Genomic DNA, 26703 nt, shown 5'->3' on the forward strand with positions numbered 1-26703 from the left:
TTGAATCAATGCACTGGCAATGAAGTTGAAAGACAATTTTGTTAATCACAGTATCACACACGATGTACTGAGAAGAATGAACACTTTTTAATTAAAAGTATTTATCACTACAGGAACAATCTGTTTCTCAGATCTTTTTAACAACTACACAGAATATTATAAATAGACCAAGAAGGCATTTTATAAACAATGAGAACTGAATGTACACTTCTAGCATTGTTAAAATGTCATTTCAAATTTCATCTAGAACCTACCAGCCTAATGTTTACTCTATGTGCTATATTAAGAGAATATGGAAGGGAGAGCAACTTGCAGTCTAGAGTTTCTTTGGGAGCAGAGACGCACTGCATACTTTCTTGACAACAAAGATTGTCTCTATTAGTGGAGTTGGCGAGGTGTTCTAACCGTGTTCCCTGTGAAGGGAAAACACACACTGCGGTAGTAGTGTGTTGGTCTTCCTCTTGGATGAAATGTTATCACCTTCAGGCGCGATGTAGCACCTGAAAAATGCGAAGTGCTAGCAGTAGGTGAGACCGTCTCTGGCAAAACTCCAGGTGCAGTATTTCTCCTGACAAGTGGTGAAGTGGTAGACCTTATGTACTGAAACTTATCAGAAACTGGAATTTCTTACATAAGTTTAAAAATGTCTGAAATATATTATGTGCATCAAGTTATGCATCCTAGATATTTCCTTATGAGCATATATGGATAAAGGACGTTTATTCAGAATACATTAGTTTGGTTATATGTCTATATGTGTTATGAATTATCCTTGAAATGGTGGAAAGTAGACAATGACCAAGACAAATTTTGCATTATAGGCCGTATCTGTGACATTAATCAAATGGTTTGACACTTTCACAGTTCTTAGAAAGATAAGGTCAAGAGAGATCTGCGTTGAATGCCAGACATGACATTTATTCTGCATACGTCTGGAAAGATGGCAACTCCCATTGGCTGAGAGACAGAAGATGGAGATCTCGTCCAGTCAAGATAGAGTTGGACCTTAGGGACTTTATGTGGGTTCAAGAAAACATAATTCTAATCTAACAAAAATAATGAATCTAAAATAATGGTGATCAGAGTTCTGGTGACAGCAGTGACCTTCAGTTGCATTATCCCTACAACAATATCACATACTTGTTTGTCTTCTACAGCACTGGTTTCATCACAAACACCAAAAGTCAATACCAGCTTGCAATTACTTATTTTCTGAATTAAACAATCTCACTGTAAATCGGATACATGAAACATTTTAGCATTAATTCTACACATCCTTGAAAAATGGCTGATTTTATTACATTTGTTACAGGCTTTGTTGATAGCAAGACAAATTGGAGCATTGGCAAGACAATAGTTATGCCTTTTCTTCCTAAGTCTTCCATGTGGTGATTAGATTTAAAAGGATTTTCAATCATGTTAACTGACATGCAATTGTTGATGGAGTAAAATCTGTTGAATTCTGTTGTAAACAGGGCTGATCTTTCAATGCTTTTTGTTATATTAATTGTTTCTCCTAATGAAGGATCTGTGCTACATAATAACAGTTCCTGTGCTTTTTTACTGAAGGATGAGGCCAAAATGCACAATTCTGATAGTTTCATGTGCCATCTGCGTTTCCTGAAAAAGTTGTGTTTCCCCACTACACCAATGGGTTCTTTAGAGGAATGTCTGCCAAATCTTTCCACAGCTTCAGAATATTAGGCTTGTAAACTAAAATGTGCAATGTCTGCTCCTATTTGAGCTAAATGAACAAAGCTCCTCTGGCCCTCAGATCCTAAACAATTATATTGCAAATTTGCACTCACTGTCAAGCTTTTTGTTGTCTATTGCAATTAAATATCCTTTAAAAAATTTGCACCATTGTTTCCATCATATTTCTAGGAATAGTTATAAATACCTGTGGGACAGTAACACTATGCATTGCTAATATGTTTTCAGGAAATGTGTTGAAATATGACAACATTGATCCTTTACTAGCGATGAGGGGGAACATGGCGGCCAGCTAGTAAGCAGGTCGCGAGTCACTCGCTCTCCCGTTCTCCGAAATCGGAGCCGAGTATGTCTGTTAAAAATATGCCCGTCAAAAGGAAAAGATCATAGATGGGCTACATTATTATGGTACTGTAGCGGCACCCGGAAGACTATCTGTTTATCTCCGTCCCTTACCGTTGAAGCTGAAGCTGGAGCTTCATTTTTGTTGCTTCTGCATTCTCCGTGTCCTCCGCGTTGCCTCAGTGGATCGCTTTCCGAGGGGGCCGGCCCGATCATTCCGTTTTGCCTTCACATGTGAGCTGTTTTGGACCTCCTGCTATCTGTGGTTGGAGCGGAGTTTGCTCGAGGTGCTTGGAACAGCTGTGTAGCAGAAGAGAAGCGGAGGCGATTGGATTTGATTGAGGGCCGGGGTTTCATTTCTAACCCTATGCAGTGCGGTAAGGGCCTGATAAGAGAGATAACTTCATTTAATATAAAGTCCGAATGTGTACAGGATTGGCACTTTCTTTTCTCAGGGCAGCAGGGGCTTTAGCTGACTGTCGGCGCACACAGCGCTTCACTTACGCTCAGTTCTCTGGCTGTAAGCTGTTGTACCAATGAGGAACCCCCTCAAGATTAGCTGGTTGTCTAATTACCTTTTCTACGGTAATCTGTCCTAATTATAGCATTGAGGCAGCTATAAAAGTGAAAACCAATCCAGGAAGTACCCGTTTAAGGCATAACTCAGCCATAAGCAGGCGCCAGATTAATATAACGGGTAAACCAACGGCTAAATCAAGGCATGAGCATATCTATCACCACATGGAGGTAGATAAGTTACAATCTGAACAGTATTCAGTATTGCCTGAAGGAAAAGGGTTACAGTTGAATAAACAGTTGCATAAGGGGGCCGAGTTAAATTCAACTAAACCGACACCCGGTATACCCACTACTGAGCTCCACTAGGAAGAAGGTACAAATTAAGATCACAAACTTTTCTGGGGAAAGAGCCTCTTGCACAACAGCCCATTCAACCTATACAACATACACAACTTGCACAGCCACCCCAGATTACCGAGGCCCTAATAAATGGTCACAAGTATAAGAAGCCCTCAACTAGAGCAGGGAAACTAGCTCCCGTGAAAGGAAGGAAGAGAGACAAAGATCAACCCCTCGCGAAAATAACGCCTTCACTCAGGTCCTACTTTATGGCTAATTCACAGGGCAATAAGGATCACTGTAAAAAGACTATGTCAGTTGTAGATAAATCTATGGTTCCAAACCCTGCCATTTCCCTTTAAAATCGATTCTCTGCACTTAGCGAGACAACCTCTATGGCCTCCACAATGGGGGAAGCTATTCAAGCAAGGCAAGTAAAATCGGGGGATGTGTCTTTAGAAGCCACAGAGCAGAACTTGGAAGGCCTGGGGCAGAATCCAGAAGGGGTAGAGCACAGTCCAGACACTGATTCAATACACGGGATGTTAAGACAGTTGTCGGCCGAGGTTGGAGCCCGTTTCCCCACTTCAGAGGCCAATCAGAGGAAGATACAAGATACCTGTACCAGCTTAGAAGAAATCTGGCAGCATTAACGCATCGGCTGGAGGCACTGGAAAACAAAGTGGGAAAACTTGGCCAGGAGGTTAAGGATAACTCGCAGGAAGTGGTCAGGTTAAAAGAGAGAGCGTGACTTGGCTGAGAGACTGGAGAGACTTGAAAATATCTCAAGAAGGAACAACATCAGGATATTAGATTTAAAAGAAGGGCTGGAAGGTGATAACTTAAAAGCATATATCATAGATATCCTGGTAAAAGCATTTCCCCAGCTTGCTTCAGCATCAGTTTGGGAGAACGAAATTCAGCGTGTCCATAGAGACCCTTTCAGGCTAAATCCTGCACGGAAGAAACCAAGGAAGATCTTAGTATGTATTCAATCTTATCTCCTAAAGGAGCAACTTTTGGGGGCAGCCCTTAAAGTTAAATCTATTCAGGTCAACAACATCTCCTTTAAAATCCGGTCCGATATTTCCAGGGTAACAGAAGATAGGAGGTGGGAACTAGGGAAGCGGATGGATGCTTTGAGAGAGCAGGGGACACAGGTGCAGCTGAGATTCACAGCCTTTCTGAAAGTTCTTTGGGTCAATAAGATGTACAATTTCAGATTCCTGGAAGAAGTAGATCATTTCCTGGAACAAATTAAAAACTAGCTTGAACGTTAAGAGATCTTGGCTCCGTATTTTCTATTTTCTATTTCTTTTCATGCTAGGAGACAGGAGGGTCACGACTCATAAGGCAATAAATATTGCCAATGGCTAGACAGGGCGGGTTCCCAGGGGTGGGTTGGGATGGTTGTAGGGAGTTGGGATGGCGTCGGGTGGATTTGCACATTTGTTGGTGGGGAGCATTGGGAATTTTTATTTTCAAAAGTAACGTTAAACTCATGTGACATAATAACCTCCAGTAGTCTTAGCAGAAGGTGGGATCAGGCCAAAGATGGTGGATAGATCTTTACAGGGAGCGAAATGAAGTCTGGGGCGTTTAATCTGGAATGTCAATGGTCTGAGAGTTAAAAGAAGACAGCGCCTGATTCTTCAGTATTTAAAAAATAGCTCGGCAAGCATTCTTATGATTCAGGAAACCCATCTTTTGCAATCAGAGTGTAAAGTGTTATTTGATAAGCTAAGATGGGTGGACAAGATGATAGCCTCAGATCAGTTTTGTTGTTCGAAAGGGGTTGCCATTATTCTTAAATCAAATTCAGGGATTGAGTTTATTAAATCTCAGGTAGATGCAATGGGGCGCAGGGCTATTGCAGAAATAAAATCTCAGGGTAGTAAATATACCATAGTCAGTTTTTATGGTCCGAATGACGACGATACAGGGCATTTAAACAATCTTTGTTTTGCCCTGGCTGATTTTGAGCTACCTTTGATAATTGGAGGAGACTTTAATGTACTTTTGGACAATAAGCTGAATAGATCCTCCCCCCGGATACAGATTGCTGCCCCGCGTGTTAAAGCTCATCTTATGTCCACTCTTAAAAACCTGAATTTGTGCGATGGATGGCGGAAAAAAAGGGTGAAGCTAGAGAATATTCTTTTCATAGTAAAAAGAACTCGCACTATTCTAGGTTAGACTATATATTTATGGACTACTCAGAGTTGGACAAAATAAGCCTAATTGAATATATGCCTATTCACATTTCTGATCATGGCGCTATAGTCCTTAATTTGGATCTCCACTTGAGGAGATGGACCCTAAATAGGAGATTTCTTTTGCAGCCTTCTACTCCGGATTTTCTGAAATGTGAAACTGCTAGCTTCCTACAAGATAATCTGGGGTCGACATCTCTGTATAATGTTTGGGATGCTTTTAAGGCCTAGCTGAGGGGGATTTTAAAGGGGGCAGTGATGGGATGGTCTAAGGCAGAGAAGAGAGAGTTGGCTGACCTAGAAGCACAAATAATAAAAGTAGAAGCAGAGCTAAAGTTTAGGTGTCTATCCGGTATAGAAAATGAAAATTTAATAAAGAGACTTGAAGAATTACAGCTAAAATTCAGGCTTAAGTCTGAAGAGATCTTGCTTCAAAAATGGGAAGCTAGCAAGATGACGGATTTCGAGCAGGGGGAGAACTGGGGCACATTTTTAGCTATAAAAAGCCGAATTGATAGATCACATAACTACATTAGTAGGATTAAATTACACACGCACGTCACTGAGGCTAAAGATAAGATAGAACAGGCTTTTGTGCAGTTCTTCCAAGAGTTATATCAAGAAGACTCCCATAATGCGGAAGAACACATTGATAGCTGGCTCACAGAGAAACAACTTCCAAAGTTATCTGAGGCTAGCCAAAAAATGTTAAAGTCAGAAATAACTGGGAGCGAGATATTGACGGTCTTAGACCGAATTAAGAAGGGAAAAGCCCCAGGCCCAGATTCAATCCCAATTGAGGTTTATTCCTTATTAAGGGATGAGGTTGTTCCAGTTTGGTTGAAGTTATTTAATGATATTCTAGGTGGCATATCTCCTCTACCAGATTCCTGGAGTGGTGCACTTATATCACTCATATTAAAACCTGGGAAGGATCCAACTCAATGCCAGTCATACCGGCCAATCTCTCCTTATTAAATGCCGATTATAAAGTATTCGCGGGAATCCTAAATAATCGATTGTCAAAAAGTGTAGGGCCTCTTATTCATGAAGATCAGAAGGGCTTTCTCCCAGTCAGGCAGATGTCGGAACTGGTATATACTCTAATTGGCATGGCTGATTTGGCAGTCTCACAGAACATCCCTCTTTCCATTATTACCGTTGACGCCGCCAAAGCCTTTGACCGCGTGAACTGGCATTTTTTAGACAAGGTTTTGAAGACTTTCGGTTTTGGCGAAGAGTTTAGAGAAGTACTTAAGAAAATATATAGGTCACCTTATGCCCAGATTTTGGTTAATGGCACCCCTCTCCTATTGTTAAAATAGGCCGTGGAACTAGGCAGGGCTGCCCATTGTCCGCTATTCTCTTTGATCTATATATCGAACCTCTTGCCCAGAGTCTACATCAGAATTGGAAGATAGCTCCTTTTGTAATAAATGGGTTTGAGAGGAAAGTAGCGCTCTATGCGAACAATTTGGTTTTATTGTCTTCAAATGTCACCGCTATACTCCCACAGCTTATGGCCGAAGCACAGTCATTTGGGAAACTCTCAGGTTACGAGGTAAACAAAGACAAAACTGAGATTATGGCATGGAACATCCCTGATTACGAAAATAATTTTGCCAGGGAGCTCAGATACCTCGGAGTAATAATCACTCAAGATCTTGATAAAATCCCAAAAACTAATCTAGATAGGGTCTCTAAAGAGGTTGATGTTTTATTGAAAAGATGGCAGAGTATACCACTCTCTCACTATGGAAGGGTTAACCTTATTAAAATGTGTGCACTCCCAAAATATACTTACCTGTTTAACAATATCCCTCTAGAGTTTGCAAAATTAGATTTGCTTAAAATTCAGGGCAAGATTTCCTCTTTTTTATGGGCAGGCAAAGGGATTCGCTTGTCCTGGAAAAAACTAAGGCGTAAATTGCAGTATGGGGGTATGGGCTTACCTGACCTATACCACAGCTATACTGTTGGGCTTGCCAGTTGAAAAATTGTAGGATGTTATTGCTCACCCCAGACAACTCGTTAACTGGGAGCATGTTCAAAGCCATGTTAGTCGGTATAGAGGTATCAGGATTTATGTATTAATTTGGCTCCTTTAAATTTTTCAAAAAAGTAAGTCTGAAGACCTTACCAATGGCGGCCAAATTATGGTCGAAACTGCTTGGGACTTTCCGGAGTGTTTTCTTGACGTTTTAGCTCGTTCTTTGATAGAGGCTGGAGTTACGTACTGGAAGGACATTGTATCGGGTAATGAATGCCAACCTTGGGATTTTTGGAACAATATCACCAAAGGCGTCCTCTCGAGGTTTACATTTTATCAAATCGTTTCTTGGTGTAAGGGCCAATGCTGGTCTTTATCGGATGAAAGCCCCATGGAAAGTGATTTACAAGATGTGGCCCGAGGAAAAATGAAGTGGCTCTTTGGTACAGCCACCTCTTAGCTGCAGCAGACAGAAAGATTGATAAGCCAACTTGAGTCAGGGAAAATTAATTGCCGAGCGAGGAGCTAGATGATATATGGCAAGTATCTATAGATGCTCTTTACCCGTTAATTAAATCTGCTGCACTCAGAAAGAACCACTTTTTCACAATTCACAAGTTATACTGGTCCCCTCTTAAAATCTCAAGAATAAGGGGTGGTGGAGAAGCAAGATGTCTCAGATGTGGCTCCCTGAATTCAGATGACATCCACATATTTGCTTCCTGTTCCAAGTTATACGAATTCTGGAAAAATGTGGGTAAGACCATTTCGAGGTTGCTGGGTTCTGATGTAGAGGTAAGCCCATGTCCTATTCTTTGTGGCATAATTTCTAAATCTGGGAGGAGGTGTGTCCCGAATGTACTGCAACATAAGTTGGTGTTCTACTTGATCCTCCTTGAGACGAGAGAGATATGTAAATTGTGGCGTCAGGTGGCACTACCCTCCTGGAATGCCTGGTGGAATTCTGTCACATATTTTAGAGCTCTGGATCAAAGGGTAAATGCTTACAGAGAGAGGCCTGCCACTGGGTTATTTTGGAACTTGTCCCCGAATGAATAACAGCTGAGACTGAAAACACCAAGTCATTAGCACTAGCAGTGAATCAGGTCGAGAGGTTGCTATGGCTATGGAGGTCAAATGATAAAAATAAAAAAAACATCGATCCTTCACTTGTCTGCTAATTGTGCTCAGCAGCTGTTGTTCGAGTTATATTTAACTGATCTTTAACATTAACGGGTTCCGCATCACGAACAGAATTCTTGTTGTCTTTTACCTATAATGGCTCTCAACTGTAAATTGTAGCATAATGGTTATACAAAGAACGCAATTTCCTTTCGAAAAGTGGTACTCCACAAGTCACTTTGTCTATTATAGAGACCGTGGAAATAGTCTAAAACAAAGTGTGTTATAGGCGATGTAAGAATGGGTGCTTTGGGGATACGCACGAGCGCGCAAAACAAGATGGCGGGTCAGAAATAAGCTTCGGCTCACCCATCAATACAACGGGGTTAATTAAGACAGAATTACAGGATTTAAGCATTTTCCGCTACTAGCATATCTTACCTGCTCTAATTTCTTCAGCTTTATTCAGCGATTTTGACAATTTCTGGACACCTCCAGCTGCAGGCTCTTCTCCATCGAGGCTCCCTTCAGCTTGCTCCGAGGTTCCTGGCAGGAAGACGGAGTTCTACATCCAGAGAGGGCGTGGCTTCGGCCTTGATTTCCTCCCACAGCCAGTTTTAGCTGCTGCACTGGTTTGAATTATTTATCTTTATTTCTACTGCAATTTTGACAACTTTTGCTTGGGTTTCTTTATTTTCTTGAGAATGGAAAGTAAGGTTACAGCATATAAGCGTAAACAAACAGTTTCTCCTCCACCTTTTTTTTTTTTAGTTAAATAATTTTTTATTGAAGATAAGAAAGCACAGGATTACAAGTATGGATTAAGCCAATAAAGAACATCAGTAGAAGCATACAGGCAAATATAAAATAGTGATAATACACTAAGCGAATTATACATAAAAATATATACTATATGAACAAAGATAGTAATGTTGCTAAAAACAAGAGGCAATAACAAGAATTATTATATTATAATAGGACACAAAGATCCTGAGGATATAATGAGAATGAGTAAAATCTGTAAATAGGAGGTTAATTTATTTTTTTATCAAAAAGGGGAAAACAAAAGGAAAACAAAAGAACAGAAAGAAGAGAAAAGGAGAGAAAGAGAGGAAAAGGAGAAGAGAGGAAAAATATTATTTTGTTGATGACAGAAAAGATGTAAAGGGAAGCCATAGTAAATCAGATTTGATTTGTAGATGAATGGAAGGTTGAGGAATAGAGGCGATTCTATGTTCATCACATATAAAGTTCCACCAATGTAAAAAGGATAGTTTAGAGTTGTCTTTCCAACAAGTTAGTATAACTTTAAAGGCCACAGCAAGAAATAAATCCAGTAATGGTGAAATAGGAATCACTGTATCAAAAGCTGGCGACAAAGTGCCTAAAAATACATTTTGAATATTAAGTTGTAATTTATGAGAAGAAATCACAGCACATTTTGACCAAATAGCATCCCAGAAAGCATAAACCTTAGGACAATAAAATAATAGATGCAATAAAGAACCTTCAGCATTAAGGCAAGACCAACAAGATGGTGTGACAGAATGATTGAATTTATGTAACAAGAGAGGAGTAATAACAACTCTATTATAAATAAAAAATAGGGATTGTGTGAGATTAGCAGCCTTAGATGTCTTAAATAGTTTCAGCAAGAACTTGTCCCATTGTGATATAGATAGAGCCAAAGAGAGGTCCTGTTCCCATTCCAATTCAACCTTAGACTTATTCCGAGTGACAGTAGGGGAAGATAAAGATTTATAGATGAAAGAGGCAGTAGGAATAGTGTCATTAGAAATTTGATATAAAGAAGAGTCAGGAAGAAAGTAAGAAGGAGTTGGTAGGGAGAGGAATGTCTGAATACATCCCTGTAGAATTGGAGCTAGAGTATCATATTGCTGAATACAGGAATCAGGCAATTGAAAAGATTCTTGCAACTGATGGAAAGAAAGAATTACATTATTGGCAAACATTTGATGTACATAAAAAAGACCCTTTTCTTTCCATTGTTTGTAGTAAAATGATTTGTGGCGAAATTTGATGTATTTGTTAAACCAGAGTGATGACGCTAGAAAGGATTGGTAGTTGTTAAGTGTCTTAAAGAAAAGTTTGTGCAGCAAAACTTGAGAATGTTTCAAAATAGGATACTTGGAAATAAAAGTACAGTTAGTCATGTGAACAACATCTCGTATTGAAAAATCATTTAACAGTGAGCTTTCAACCTTAACCCATGGAGGCTTAGGTAGATCCTGATAATCCTTAGACAAAGCAAAGAATTGACGAATCAAAAATGCATTATGGTATAAATTAAAATCAGGGAATCTTACCCCTCCCTCATTTTTAGGTCGAATCAGTTTAGACAAGGCAATACGTGCATGTTTGTTATACCATAGAAACTTGGAGCATAGCGAATTAATCTGAGAGAAATAATATCTAGGAATTTTAAATGGTAGCATAGACAATATAAAGAGAGTCTGGGGGACTATCATCATTTTAATTGTATCAAGTCTGCCCCACCAAGAGAGAAATAGAGGGGACCAAAGATTTAACAAATTAGTAATTTTAAGTTTTAAGGTAGAAAAATTATGAGGTAGTGTATCACGAATGTTGGGGGAGAACCAGATGCCGAGATATTAAATTTTTTTAGAACACCATGTAAAATTAGATATATCAAACATATATCTGTAACAGGAAGGATTTAAGGGTAAAACTTCAGTCTTAGAGAAGTTTAATTTGTAACCTGAAACTTTAGCGAAGGATGAGATTTCCTGCAAAAAGGGGGTAAGGAGGATTCAGGATTGGACATATAAACAAGAACATCATCAGCATATGCAGACAGCTTAATTTGTGTAGACTTAAGACTGAAACCGGTAATGAGAGGGTTATTCCTAATACGTTCCAGAAAAGGCTCTAAACATAGCAGGAACAGTAATGGAGACAGAGGGCAGCCCTGACGTGTACCTCTTTGAAGGGAAAAATAGGGGGAAAAGAGACCATTAACAAAAATACAAGCTTTAGGATTAGTATATAACAATTTAACATAAGAAATAAACTTCGGGCCGAAACCAAACCATTGTAATGTATGAATCAAGAATTCCCAATTAACACGGTCAAAGGCTTTTTCTGCATCCAAGGATAGAGCAGCTAGTGGGGAAGGATATTTTTTACTAAGAGCAAGAATATTGGAAAACATCCTGGCATTATCAGAGGCCAAACGACCTTTAACAAAACCAACTTGGTCTGGGTTAATGAGTATAGGGATAATTTTCTCTAAACGAGACGCCAATATTTTTGCAAAAATGTTACAATCATAATTAATTAGTGAAATAGGATGAAAATTTTTGCAATAGGATGGATCTTTACTAGGTTTGGGGATTACAACGATAAGGGCTTCCAAAAAAGAGCCATATGCCCGGGAATTGGAGATAAAAGAATTAAAAAGTTCTAGTAATTTGGGAGCAAAAATTGAGGAGAAAGCATAAATTAATTCAATTGAAAAACCATCGGGGCCAGGAGCTTTTGCTTTCTTCAAAGATTTAAGAGCATCATTAAATTCTTGTAGGGAAATATCTTCTTCCAGGGATTGGAAATCATCTTGGGAGGTTTTGGGCTTAGGGATATCACGGAAAAAAGAAACAAAATCTTCCTTAGAGGGTTTGGTAGTTTCGGTATACAGGAGATTGTAATACGATTGAAATGAGGCAATAATATCAGAATCAGATGAGAGGAGTGTATCATCCGACTCTGAATGAATGGGACCAATAACTTTACGTTCTGATTTAATTTTTAGATAATTAGCAAGTAATTTCCCGGCTTTGTTTTGGCCACCATGATATTTCGACTTAATCTTAAGGAGAATATTACAGGCATCCTTGGTAATAATCTTATTTAAAGTGGACTTAGCTTTTATTAATTCTTGCAATGATGAAGAAGATTTGGAAGAAAAATAATTATGTTCTAGCAATTTTATATGGGCTAAGGTTTCTTTATATTTGGTGTGCAGCAATTTTTTCTTCTTTGAGGAATAAGCAATAGTGAAGGCTCTAAAAGATGCTTTAAAAGCATCCCAATTGTTGTGCAAGGAAGTGTCTACGGAATTATTAAAGGAAAAGAATTCCTTGATAAAGGAGGTCGCTTCTAGAATAAAAGTATGATCTGATAACAGGAAATTATTGAAACGCCATCTGCCCTGTTTACAAGTGGTGAGGGATAAATCAATACGGGTGGAGACAGGAGCATGGTCAGATATAAAAATGGACCCAATGTCAGAAGACAGGAGACAAGGTAACAATGATTTAGAGACAAGTATATAATCAATTCGAGATCTAGTATGGTGTACAGGTGAAAAGAACGTAAACTCTGAGGTATCAGGGTTGCACGTTTTCCACAAATCAAATAGAGGGCGAGAGGAGATGGCAGTTTGAAATGATTTGTGGGATTTGTCAGGTTTGAACTTGCATTTGGATTGTCTATCAGTGAACGGGTCTAACCAATTATTGAAGTCACCACCAACCACAATATTGGAATTGGAAATGGACAGAAGTTTCAATTTTACAGAATGCCAAAATTCCGAGTCTGGTTTAACAGGACCGTAGATATTGAAAAAAGCTATTTGCTTCTTATCTATGATAACCTCAGTCAATACCCAACGACCATTCTGATCACATTCAGTCGACAAAATTTGAGCATTAATAGATTTATGAAACAAAAAAGCAACACCACCATGTCGATCCGTAGCAGGAGAGAAAACAATCTGGTTAACCCACTGACGTTTAAGTTTAAGAGATTCTGTGTCATTGCAATGGGTTTCCTGTAAAAAAGCAACCTGTGTGTTAAGTTTAGCAAGATGAGACAATACCTTCTGACATTTGACCGGGTGACCCAGACCACGAACATTCCACGAAACGACATTAACCATACTTCTGGATAGAGGGGAACGTACGGACATAGGACCACAGAACTGGAGGAGTGACAAAAAAAGAGAAAGAAAGACAATTTTCAATAGCTAAAGCAAAGGACAAAATCTTAGGAAAAACATAAAAACAAGGAAACAGGATAAAAAATAAGGAAGAGAGAGGAAAGCAGAAATAGAAACAAATTAAAGAGGGAGAAAAGTGCATCAAGAGAGATAGATAGAAAAAAGTAAACAGATCAAGGAAGAACATCCAGATCTGAAAAAAGAGAGAAGATCTAAGAACGGGGAGCATAGTGACAGCGAAGGACGCAGACCACCATGAGAACAAGTGAAGAGAACAATGAAATGTACGAGAACCTCACAAGTATAAAGAAAACAGAAAAACAAGGAAGGAAAACAGGCAGATCAATATAACAATAAAAAAGAAAAACAATCCATCAATAGGGAGGTAATCAAGAGCTAGTGTGCATGCCATGTGCAGAAAAATTATGAAGAAAAAGTTTGAGTTTTTCCGGATCCTCGAAGGAGCGTGTGCAACCCTCATGTGTGATTTTGCACAGGCAGGGATGAAGAATTCCATATTGAATATTAAGCTGCCGCATCTGAGGTCGAAGAGCAAGAAATTCTTTGCGTCTGGCATTGGTAGCATTAGAAATATCTTGAGATATAAAAATATTATGGCCAGACCAGGTAAGACGGCGTTTGATTCTAACAGTTTCAAGACTTGCATAAGATCGGTGAACTCCAAGAAAAGCATTATAATTCCACGCGGTCTGTTAGCAGAAGGTTGAAGCCGACCCAATCAGTGTGCTCTTTGTATGTTAAGAGGATTTGATGGAGATTGAAGGTCTAGAAGCTCTGGAAGGAATTTCTTTAGGAATGATACTAGGTCAGCCCCTTCAACATTTTCCGGCAGGCCAAAAAGGCGAAGGTTGTTTCTGCGATTGCGATTTTCAAGATCCTCTGTGTGGAGCTTTAGTCTAAGAACTTCTTGTTCAAGTAAACGGATCTTTGTAGAGATATCCTGTAAATCGCTGACCCGTTGTTCGAGGTCTAGTACCTTACTTTCCATAACAATCCATCTTTCCTCAATTTGTTTAAGCTTATCATTGGTAGCGGACCTGAATGGCTGGAGGCCACGTACCTCATCTAAGATGGAATCCAGGACTGGATTTTGTGAAGATAAAATCGGTGAAAGCGGGTCGTTTTTGTGTCTTTTCCGTTTTGTACCTGAGCTCGAGGCTCTGGGCGCATGGGGATCGTTGGCCATCCTTGAGCAGTAGAAAATCAGAGATACAGTAATCCAAAAGCAACAAAAAACTTAACGTCACTTTAATGCGGGATAGTAGTAAATTCACAGAAGCAGGAACACAGCCAGAAATCAAGGCTTGGAAATCTGATATGATATAGTCTACCCCAGAGCAACTAATCCATTCATCGACCAGAAGACCTTCAAGCTTTTCTTGACAACCACTTTCCTCAATCAATGGATGCTCATGTTCCTCCAACTTGAAGTTATTCTATTAGTGCTCCTACTTATGCTTTATTATTACTGTTATAACTCATAGGTATATTTGATATCCAACTAGTAATGCTCCCACCGTGACTGGACTTGGCACAACGATGTCGGATAGAAAATATCTCACAAAATCAGTAAATAATTGAGGAGACCGTGAATGGTGAAGGAAATTCACGCCATAGAAAATATGAGAGGAAAAACTCACATATTGACTTAGAGGTAATGTCCATGAAAAACCAATGCAGCAGCAGTAGATATAAAAAGGCAGCAGAAAATATAACCTATTAATGCCCTTGAGGAGCTTCAGACCACATGTAGATTCGTTGGAGACATAAAAAGTCTCAACTCCATAGCTATTCAGGTAAAAACACAGTTAGAAAGGTGAAAAAAGAAACGAGCACCGCAAAAATGCAATACAAAATGGCGGCCGCTCGCATCTCTGAGGGAGATAACAGCCGCTACGGTGGAAAACCGTTTAAATTGGTGAAACGGGAGAAGAAAAGCGGCATAAATGACTCACTGCGATGTCCTCATCACATGGACACTAGAAGGGCATATTTAAACAGTTGGACATTCAATTTTGAAGAAAAAATCTGTGTGCGAGCGCCGCAATACAAAACGGCGGGCGCTCACGTTTTTATGAGGAAATAATCACCGCCGCGGCTCCTGGGTCTAAGAACAATGCTGGTAGCGCCATTTGCGGCATGCCGACTCACCGCTACATTACGGAATCGGAAACGCCTTCCAAGCTTGAAGATTTCGCGTCCAAAGGTAAATTAAAAACAAGGAAGCTCCGCGTCTACACGGAGCTCACGTAGAAGCCGCCATGTTGCTACGGCGTCCAAGCCATGCCCCGTCTTCTCCTCCACCTTTGAAGTAAAAAATGGTTAACTCATCGGAGCCGTCTCTCATTAGTATTCTGGAGGAATTAAAGGAAGTTAGATCAAACACTGATAATATTGCCATGGAAAGACATGGCCAGTCTTTCAATGAAGGTTGCAGATAATGAGATCAAGCTGCACGACGTTCTAACCAAAACAGATCAGATTTCGCCAATGGTTACAAAAATCCCCTTCATAAGTACCAGATTGCTTGAGTTAGAGAACAGGAATAGGCAATATAACTTGCATATTTTTATTTTCCAGAAGATATTGAAGGGAATGATTGCAAGCGATATTTAGAGAATCTGCTACCTAATTTATTGAATGTGAAGTTCTCAGAAAAATTTGAGATAGATAAAGCACATCGTATTCCATCTCACCGTAAACCAGGTCAAACTAAACCCAGGCAAGTCATCTTCAAGGTTCTACGCCATCACCACCTCGTCCTTATCAGGAAGGCAGCTCTCTTTTAGTTAATGGCCTGAAGATTTTCATCCATCAGGACTTCGCCAGGGAAACGGTTGCGATGCAAAGAGATTTTTCAGCCTAGAGACCACGACTGAGAGACTCTGGATTCAAGTATGGTCTCTTCGATCCATCCACAATGCGTATTTGAAAAGAGGACAAATCCAAATCCTTTCATCGACCAGAAGACCTTCAAGCTTTTCTTGACAACCACTTTCCTCAATCAATGGATGCTCATGTTCCTCCAACTTGAAGTTATTCTATTAGTGCTACTACTTATGCTTTATTATTACTGTTATAACTCATAGGTATATTTGATATCCAACTAGTAATGCTCCTGTTACTATTATGATAGTCCTTTTAGTATGGGTGTACCACCCTCCTCAGTTATCTCCTCTTGGATGCACGTGTGTGTCTCTTTGTATATGTATGTTTTCCTACCTTGTATATATATTTGTCATTTTGTTTGTATGTCCTCCTGTCCACTGGCTTCTTCTCTAGTCTCTTATACTACTCCTATTGTATATTGTCATTTTTCCTCTCTTTCTCTATTCTCCTTCTTTTTCATCTCATAATCTATGAATAGTTCTCCTAAAGTTAAAGTTGTTTCACTGAATGTCAAAGGTTTACGTCATCCAGTTAAAAGATTAAAGATTTTAGACTATTAACATAGGCAAAAAACTGATATATTTTTTTCTACAAGAAACTCACATCGATGGCAGCATTTTAACATACATGCAAAATAAGTGGGTTGGCCAGATTATCCCCTCCCCAGCGCAAAGTAAAAAGAATAGTGTGGCTATTCTTTTTTCAAAATCTCTTTAGCTGCAAGTTCTTGACAAAAAATCTGATTCAGATGGTAGATTTCTTTTAGTCAAAGCTAAGATTGGGGATATGATTTTACACCTAATTAATATCTATGAACCAACAACAGATGACCCTAATTTTTGTTCTCGTATTACTTCTGAAATTCTTCAACTTGGGAAAGTTTCCTTAATTTTTTAGGGGGCAATTTTACTTTGATTAGTGACCCCCTTTTAGGTAGACTATCTTCCACCAAATATACTCATTCCCTCAGAACGTTATTTAAAAACACTAAATTGGTTGACATCTGGAGATTACATTTCCCTACCCAGAAAGAATGAAAAAGTTTTCCAATTCCCACAGTTCTCACTCACGTCTAGATTATTTATTGGTTTCCAGAAACTTAGTGAAAACTATAACTTGACCTACTATTAGTAGTATTGATGTCTCAGATCATGCCATAATTTCGCTTCACTTACAAACAGATACTTTTTCAGTCTCTCATTCCCGTTGGCGCATGAATGTTGATGTTGTTCTTCATGATGCTCATAAAGATGCCATTTTAAAAGCTATTCATGAATATTTTTTCATAACCTTGATGATGTTACTTCCCCTATTATCAAGTGAGATGCTTTTAAAGCTTCTTTAAGAGGAATTGTTATTTCTATAATGGCACAATGGCACATGAAAATAAATTGTTTCATACCAAATTGTTACACCTAGAAAAACAGAATGCAAAATTTGAATGACTGTTTATCTCTTCACAGAATATTGATTTTAAAACCAATCTGCAAAAATGTAGATATGAGTATAATTCCATGCTGAGTTAAAGAGCTGGTATACACAGATTGCCAACCAGAAAGCTAAATTTGCTTTTAATGCCAACAAGTCAGGAACACTCTTAGCTAATTATCTCTGTATCAAGAAAGATGGAAATCAAATTAATGCTATCCACAGACACAATGGTACTGTTGCTGTATCTACAACTGACATTATAGATGAATTTCTTAAATTTTACTCCACATTGTATAGTAACCCGAACCTTCTAGATTCTCAACTTATTGATAATTTTTTAATATCTGCCAATCTTCCTCAACTTTCCCAGTCTGACAAAATTAAATTAGACAACCCTATCACGACAGATGAACTTTCATTTGCTATTCAATCACTTAAACCTCAAAAATCTCCTGGCCCTGATGGTATTTCTGCAGAATTTTATTAAACATTTTCTGACACTCTCATTCCTCACCTACATCATCTGGTTTACTTAGTGGCTCCATTACGAAGGTGTTCATTAAAGTTTTACCTAAACCAGATAAAGACCACACCAAAGATTCAAATTATCGTCCTATCTCACTGATCAACCAGGTTTGCTTCTGAGGGAAATCTTCAGAGTAGAGCAGCTGTCTCAGGTTCTAATCGTGGAGCGAGCTTACCGTTCCCTGGCTACACTTCCCCCCCCCCGGGTGCCCCGCCCCGTCCCATAATTGCTTGCCTTTTAAATTATAGAGATCGGGATGTGGTGCTCCACCTGGCTCGGGAGAAGGGTACCATTAATTATGAAGGAAACACTCTTGCCTTTTACCCAGACTTCACAATGGCGGTATAGGAGGCCCGCAGAGAGTACCAGCCTGCCAAAAGACTGCTACTTGCTGCGTGCATACCATACGCCATGCTCTACCCTGCGAGATTGCGTTTGGAGTACAATGGAAAATGCAAATTCTTCACCTGTCCGAAATCAGCTTTGGACTTCGCTAAATCTGTATCCCGTCGCCACCGGTCCCACAAACACACTGAGGGAGATGAGACTACGGGATCTGGCGACATGGCGGATGAACTGGGCTGACGCTGATTCATAAATGTTGGAGCGGTGCAGTACCTCTGGTTCTTCTTTTATTTTTACTGCATTATTCCCGGCGAGGACTCAGGTGGACCGGAGGGTGCTCTGGGGTACGGCATGAGTATAGAGATCACCTAATGACATTCTGCTTACTTCCACCCGTTTTCTCCCTCAGTGTACCATCTACATCTAAGTGTTAAGGGGGTTGCCCCCCTGTGTTATTATGGGACATGTGATTGCAGAGATCGGGGAAGGAACAGCACGATAGCTCGGCCACCTCCTACCTTCACCAGGAGGGAGTTTGTGCTCCGGTGCCCCCCTCTATGGGTGTTACCCTTACTTGGTTCTTCCTTTGGTGCTGTACTTGGGATTTGATGTTGGGTGTTTGGGATGGCTTTAACGTGTTGGGGTTGCTGAAGTGGGTGAGGGGGTGATGGGGTGGGAGGTGTTATGTGGATTGTTCATGTGGCTGGACATTTTACTATTGTGCTGGATATTGCTCACGCATTTTTTTCACAGGATGGGCATAGGGTAAATTCTGTTTTCTGTATACTCTGCTCCTGGTATGCACAGTAATGGTATAACAATTTCTTGTCTAACATGGAACATGTGGGGGCTCAACTCGCCAAATAAAATTTGACTGGTGATAGCTCATTTGGAGCGCCATAGAATCAGCATCGCCCTCCTGCAAGAAATGCTTCTCACACAAAATACTGATAAATTGGTTGGGATCTGCTGGGCTGACTATCACCTGGCCTCTTCCTTTTCCTCCTAGAGCCGGGGGGGTACTCACACTTGTAAAGAAGGGTCTTCCTTTTGCAGTCCACCAAACTCATGTTGACTCTGCGGGTCGTTATGCTGTGGTGCATGGGACGTTGGCAGGCAAGTTAGTCACCATTGTAAACTCTTATGGACCAAATATAGATGACCCTGGCATGTATGAGAGTCTTATTGCGGTACTGCGAGATTGGACGGATGCATATTAGGATCTCGGGGGGAGATCTTAATATGCACCTGGATCCCAGCACGATAAATCTAGTGGCAGGGAGGGGCATTCGCCAAGGGCAGCTCGAGCAATTAATACTGGGATGGAGGAACTCGGATTACTTGACATATGGCGACACAGACATGTAGAGACACTTGAGGGCAAGCATATTTCCACAGTGCATGGTAGTTGGTCACGCCTCGATTATTGGTTAGTGAGTGAGGGGGTGGGTGATTGAGGTGGAGAGCCTACCATGCACACTCTATGATCATTGTCCTTTTCGACTCACTCTCAGTATTCCTCAGATGACTCCCCGATCTTTCACTTGGCGCTTCCGATCTGAGGCGCTGTTGGACTATTCGCGAGGCCGTTACCCAATACTTTGATCACAATAAGGCGTCTGTAGATAGTGCAGGAGTGCTTTGGGAAGGCTACTATTCGGGGCACCTGCATAGGTACATTGGCTGGCATTTTAAAGGATTTACAGGGCCAAATAACTAAAGTGGTGGCTACGCTGACCAACCTTGAGTGCGACTACGAGCGCGCACCCTGTGACACGACCTTCACGTCCATCAAGGAAGCCATACTAGAGCATGCAAAACTAGCAGAAGAGGAGCTACTATATATCTCTAAACATCACGTAGCTCGCCCCTATGGGGAGGGTGGGAGCCAGGACACCACTTTGCCACAAAGATTAAACACCGCATGAGCCAAGACATAATCACTAAGATCACGGAAGATGCAGGGCGCGACCATTATAGTGCCACAGACATAACGGAACAGTTCAGACATACGTACATGACACTGTACACTTCACAAGGTGAGACGGACACTGGGGAATTAGATGCCTACTTTTCCCAGGTGGCCATCGTATGGCTGTTGGAGGGTCAGAGAGACTATCTGGGTCAGCCTATCACAGTGGAGGTCATCCGTATGGCAATAGCCTCCCTCCCTAACAAAAAAGCGCCTGGCCCAGACGGATTTCCCTCTGAGTTTCACAAGGTTTATGCTGAGGAGTTCACCCCCTTTTTGTTAGAAATGTATGCGGAAGCATATGACTCGGGCATACTTCCCCCATTTCTTCACAAGGCGCTAAGCATTACCTTATTAAAAAAGGACAAGCTGCCTGCTCATTGTGACTCATACAGACCATTGCCGCTCATTAACACAGATGTGAAAATTTTAGCGAAGATACTAGCTACTCGCCTCCAACCGCTTATGCAGAATCTGGTGCTACCGGACCAGTCTGGATTCATACCTACGCGGTCCACCTCCCATAATCTCCGTACATTGTTTGCTCTGTTCCACACTCTCTCTCCTGACCTCCCGGCAGCAGCTGTCATGCTCGACGCTGTCAAAGCGTTCGATTCAATCGAATGGGGCTATCTGTTCTTCATACTCCAATGGATGGGTTTTTCTCCTTTCTTTATTAACTGGGTAAGACACCTTTATGCAAACCCCACGGCGTGGGTCCGAGTGGGTGGTCAAACCTCGGAACCGTTCTCCATCACTAGAGGCACCAGGCAGGGGTGCCCCCTCTTGCCGCTGTTGTTTGCCCTGACACTGGAGCCGTTAGCATGCCTTATCAGGCAATGTCACAAGTACGCGGCTCTCAACTTGCATCACCGTCCGTCCATGATCTCATTATATGCGGATGACATGTTGCTTTTTTATTCGGGAACCCCGCACTCATCTGGCGCCGGTTCTGCTGGAGTACATTCGCTTTGCTCGGTTCTCTGGGTTACATATGAACTGGTCGAAGTCGGTAGTTATGCCACTGACCACATGCACACATCTGCATGTGCCAGAATTTCCCCTCGTGTGGGCAACTGAGTCGTTTAAGTATTTGGGCACCTGGGTTCACCGAGATCCCGACAGAGTACTCCGTGAGAATTATAGCGCTGCTACCACGTTGTTAGAGCAACAAATAGACAAGTGGATTCATCTTCCACTCTCTCTTGTGGATCATATCGCCCTCATAAAAATGGTGGGGTTACCTACATTTTTATATCTTTTTAATAACAAACCGGTCCCTCTATCCCAACATTTTTTTTAAAAAGTGCGCTCGCTGCTCCTTCGTCTGGTCTGGGGTGGAAAGCAGGCTCAGGTGGGCTGGCGGACTCTCACCCTTGATTATAAACTTGGGGATTCAGTGTACCTGTACCTATTAATTGTGCGCGCACGTGCAATATGTGCACTTTTGATTCGAATCTCACGATTTTATTTTGCATGTGGCGGTGGAACACTGGGATGCACATCCCATCCCATTAAGCTCCATATTAACACATAGACGTAGGCTTACACCCCGTGATGCAATCAACACCATCAACTTGACGATCACAGCCTGGCAGGCACTGGGCCGAGTGGCTGGGAAACTGCCGTTGTACTCTCCGCTGCTTCCTATTGCTTACCATGCAGACATTTCGGTGACTCGTGAGGTGGGAGCCAATCGCACACTGGCTCAGGCGGGCATTGCAAAATGCAGGACCTTTACCCTAATGGCACTTTTTTGACATCCGCTGATGTCGACTATATCCAACATAAAACTGTGCTGTTCGCATTCTCGCTTCACAGACTGAAGAAAGCATTGCAGGCCCACTACCCAATGTTCCCTGCGGAACCCCCGTCATCCCTAGCATTACACACCATGCTTACCAGCCCCACCCGACACAGGCTTGTCACTAAATTATACCGAGCTGCTAGGGAGGGCAGGGCCCTCTCTGATGATAAGAGCCTGGACAAATGGAATGAATGTTGGACCCACAGCTATGTCGGGAGGAATGGGAACACTGCTGCAATCTGACTAGCGCCCTCACTTCTAATGGGAACTTACGTTTTATACATTTCAAATACCTTCACCAGGTCTACCATACAGCCCACAGGCTTTTTAAATACGGTCTCAGAGACACGGACACATGTGCATGATGTGGTGCCTCGAATGCTGACTTTTGGCACCTGGCCTGGGCCTGTAGGCGGGTGAGGGAATATTGGTCTGAGGTGGTTGCTAAACTGTCCAAAATCATTAGGGTTGAGTTGAGTTGTTCACCGCAGGTGTGTTTATTGGGTCAACTCCCTTTTCTGAAAGGTGTTACGGGTAAGCTAGCAAGAGCGGCACTGCTTATTGCCAAGTGGCGAGTGGTGATAGTGTGGGATAGAAAGCAGAGTCCTACAGTTGAACTATGGATCAGGGATTTGACGTACTGCAGAGAGAATTTAGTGTTATACGTAGCGGAACTGCCGGTGACCTCCCAACTGAATGATATCTGGGAGCCTCTATTGATTTACGCACGATTGTACAGCTTGATACCCTCGACATCGCTGATGTGTAAATAATGCTCAGTATCAATGCGCGTGATGTACGATAATTGCAACTGTATTACAAAGACTGGAATCTACCCTCTGTGTATGTACCTTATGGCCGTGAGTTGATTGATTTTAATGTTTTTTTTTTCACATTGTCATCATTTTCAACGCCTCATTTGGGTACTGTATGAGACTTTATGAAAATCAATTAAAAAAATAATAATCATTTTCATGTAAAATGCCAGCTGCTACGGCAGAACTGTTCTCAAAATGTGCTTTTTTCAACTGCAACCCACAGAATCATCAGCTCGAGCATACCAACATTCAGAGCACATCAAAAATTCTATAAGCAAAGTAGAAGTTTTACATATAAAACACATGTGACATAACAACACTTCTCAGACCTATTTCCCCCTACAGCACTTGCATTGCGGTATGGATACTCCAAGGTGCTCTTAAATGGAGTAAGCAGCCAGATGCTGCTAGTCCTCAAGTTCTAGGGGGCAGATTTACAAGAAAGTTACGCATCTGTAGACCTGTGCCTCTTTTCCAGCACCACCCTGAGAAACCCTTGCGCCACCAGGGATGTGCCATATTTACAATATGGCAGATCATGCGCTAGGATTGACAAAAGTCACACATTGCTGGAGTTCTGTTGCAAGCATGACGCAACTCCAGCAATGCATACACTGTGTCAATCCTTACTCATGCTTCAAGCAGGCGTAAGGTTTTGACACAGTGGCGTCCTAGAATTGACGCTGTGAAATCTTGTATATTTCACTGCGTCACTTTTACAAGGCTTTCCTGTGTGAGAACGCTCACCCTGCATTCATTATACCTGACGCAGGTATAATGTGATGCAGTGCCTTACAACGTGATGCATCCCCCTAGATGCGTCATGTTGTATATTGGCTGCATTTTTTACGGTGCCTCTATGTCACAAAAGTGACACAACAGTGGTGCTAAAGTGGTGCAAGGGGCTCGTAAATCTGCCCCTAGGTTTCCTGAACCCTCGGACTGACAGGAGACTTTTGTTTGATTGCAAGGTTTACATTTGTTTTATGCAACAGGAAAGTACTGTGAGGCATAAAGGAGCCCCATGGTCCTAAGAGGGAAGAATAGATATTTAGTCTTAACAATTAAATACTCTAGATCAAGGGAAAACAACGGAATGTGGCAAGAATCAGCCTGATTTTGACTTGATGCTCTCTGCAGCTGTTTATGTACATTGCAACACTGATTTACATATCAGTTGGTGGTAATGAAAGCGGTTATGCCTAAATTACTAATCAATAGATACATTGCTCTGAATCCAATTCCCTCACTTGCAGCTATAGTTCCCCCCACCCTCCCTAATATACACCTGACAAATGAAGTTGAATGTAGCTTGTTAATGACAGGAGGAGTGGCGGTGGAGGGACTTTTATTCATCAGGATGGTGTGGGATTGGTGCCTGCGGAAGGGCCTCAGATGTAATGGCTACAAGCAAAGGAAGTACGAGGAGGTAATCCAGCATTTCCAGATAGAGGCTATCATCATTCTAAAGTTTCAATGCAAACATCAACCTATCAGAGAACATTCCCGAGTGTTTGTAGAGGAATGTGCTTACTTGGCAACAAAGTTTCCCGAGCTGTCTGATGGAGTTGGTGTGAATGGAGCCAGAAGCCACATTGTTCACTTAGTACAAGAAATGCAGTTCAATATTCCTGCCAATTGAGCCAGTTGCTGTGCATCCAACCAATGATCTCTATGGGAAATTGGGTTGTTGGTTGAATAGAGGGTGACCCTTTTTCAAGCAACAGCCACAATTCGTGTCAGGGTAAACAAAAAAGTCACTAAATTAACATGCACTTAACCCTCTGACAGCTTAGCACAAAAGCAGTCAGGCTTAATTTAGAGGCAATGTGTGAAGTGTTTATTCAGCACACAAACAGCAATAAAGTGAAAACACAACACAAGAAAATTTCCACCCAAATTTAGAAAAATAGGATGCATTTTAATAGATTATTTGAGACTTAAACACAAAACAAAATTCCAATCAGAACCAGAGTTATGCATTTTTAAAGTTTAAGTTAAAACCTAGTGCCCAAAATATTGAAGCATTAACCACTGATGTCTAGTCGTACGAGATCGGGTCAAAATATGGCTGACCGCGGTGAGGCATGAGTCAAATAAAAGAAGGGGATTGTGCCCGGTCTGCTCTTGCCTTCAGACTTAAAAGAAATTCTGAGAACAATGGTCTAAGAAGGTGTCTGAGGAGGAGCCGCTGTATGATGCCACTGGAAAGATTTCTACATTTGGCTCTTACTTGGTAGTCGAAATCTCCAGCGGGGTGAAGCTGGAGGTTGCAGGCGATGAGAGTTCCATGAGGCCGATACACCTTTGGTGAAGGACGGCTGCCCAGGATTTGCTGCTGTGGAGAAGAGCATAGAGGGAGCTGCTGTGAAGTCCGGCAGACCAGCAATGCTCCTTGGAGGAGTAGATGAGCAGGTTGAACCCGGCTCTCTCTCATTTCTCAGAGCAGTTTTTATCCATAATTTCCCCAAATTTTGGATTTTGGCTATCTGGGCACCTTTAGCACCACCATTGAGGATCCAGGACTGGAGGTCTACCACTGGGGGACTCACCCAGGCTGGGTCCAGGTGCGAGGTCAAGATGGTTGGAGTCATTTCTATTCCTGAGGCTCTGATCAGGTGTCCCTGTATTCAAGTGTTGTGTCACGGTGTTAGTGATGGCGGACAGTGTTAGACTCCACTAACCATGTCTCAGCAGCCAGCGGGAACGATGACGAGCTGAGGGGCTTCCCAGCTCTCCGAAATGCTATGCCCCACAGTGCAAGAATACGCAGCTATGTGACTCAGCACCCCAGGGAAAAGAGAAGGGGACAAAATAAGAAAGGTCACTGCCTGGGAAGCGTCTGGCCTGTGTCTGGTCTGCACTCGAAATCCGGATAGCGGGAGGGCCCTACAGAGGGACGAGAAGAAGGTACACAAGCATCAGCACTTATCTCTACTGACATCCACTCGCACCCGTCCCTTCCCTTCCCAAGGCAACCACCCCAGGCACTTACTGGAACCAGGCAGTAACGACCCAGGAAATACATGTCCGAATTCAACACGTAGAGAACGCGTTCCGTTCTCCACGGGTTCAAGGCCAATGTTTTGGAAGGAAGTCTGTGCTCCCGTTCTTTCCAAGGCAGAAGCTGAAAAGTACTGACGTAAGGCACAGCCCGGGGCAATCTGGACAGCTGTAGAAACCCCCCTGTAATCGGTACGAGAGTCTGTACTCACAGGGCGGGGGAAGAGGAGCCGTGGTGGACTGAGGCAGCAGAAAACAGTTCTGCCCAAGCAGAAATTACCACGGGTTAAGTTCTCTCCTTGCACCTCTGTGCGGGAAGAACAAGAACACAGCAAGCGAAAAGGAACGTGGGTAACAAGCAAGGCAAACACGGTCACGCTCAGGGAGTAGTACTTGCGTGAGTGCCAACAGCGATGCCTTGCAGCCCTCGGGGTCCGGAAAAGATCGTGAAGGAAGTTCCAAACGCGGCGCTGAATGTCCCAGCGGGACCTCGATGAAATCTGCAACGGCGTTGTCTTCGGAAATCCTGCGCGGGAAGGAAAGCGTCCGCCCTGATGTAATCTGCAACGGCGTTGTCTTCAGAAATCCTGTGCGGGAAGGAAAGCGTCCGCTCCGACGTAGGAAGCTAAACGAATTGTCAAGCACCTTCTTCCTGTGGAGGAGGTGCTTAAGGGG

Source organism: Triturus cristatus, chromosome 2_1, assembly GCF_964204655.1.
Source record: "Triturus cristatus chromosome 2_1, aTriCri1.1, whole genome shotgun sequence".
Classification (NCBI taxonomy): Eukaryota; Metazoa; Chordata; class Amphibia; order Caudata; family Salamandridae; genus Triturus; species Triturus cristatus.